Below are 510 nucleotides of genomic sequence, written 5' to 3'. Positions count from 1 at the left end.
AAAAAGGAGCCCCGACTCAGGTGCTCACTGGCGCCCTCTGGCGGCTTTGAGGGGAACAGGCTGCAGCAGGCAAGAGCGGGCAAGGGGAGGGGGCAGAAGGTACCGCAGGGTGTGTGTGGCGGGGGACGGACACGGACTTGGTGGTGCAACCAGTAGTCCGATCAGTATAATTTGAAGGAAACACTGACGAGCTTCCAATGGACTGGCTGTGTGAGAGGCTTCTGCAGCTCTGCACATGTAGCACCTCTGCATAACTCCACACTCAAACACACTTTAGAAACAGTCTTGCACACTCAGGCACTCGTTCTCACACTCACATGTACTTCTGTCATCTGTATTCAGATGTCAATCCTCAGAGAAGCCTGACCAGACCTCTGGCCCTCTCTCGGCTCCCATGACACCTTCACTCTTTCCTGCCATTGTTTTTACATTGCAAGCCCCCCCCCCCCACCTCCTGAGAACCTTGGCATAAGCTTCTGGAGGCATTAGTCTCCTGTGTTTTGTGTGTGT

The 510-nt window shown here is 54.3% G+C and overlaps 1 protein-coding gene across 3 annotated transcripts in view; it reads right to left on the bottom strand.

The window, feature by feature from the left end:
- Positions 1-510, bottom strand: part of ADGRL1 (adhesion G protein-coupled receptor L1) — a 41,268-nt gene that overhangs the window by 22,360 nt on the left and 18,398 nt on the right. The window lies entirely within an intron of this gene.

This window comes from Pteropus medius, unplaced genomic scaffold, assembly GCF_902729225.1.
Source record: "Pteropus medius unplaced genomic scaffold, Ma_sr-lr_union100, whole genome shotgun sequence".
In the NCBI taxonomy this organism is placed as follows: domain Eukaryota; kingdom Metazoa; phylum Chordata; class Mammalia; order Chiroptera; family Pteropodidae; genus Pteropus; species Pteropus medius.
The sequence above is the reverse complement of the archived record's forward strand: the minus strand, read 5'-3'. Positions and strand labels throughout refer to the sequence as shown.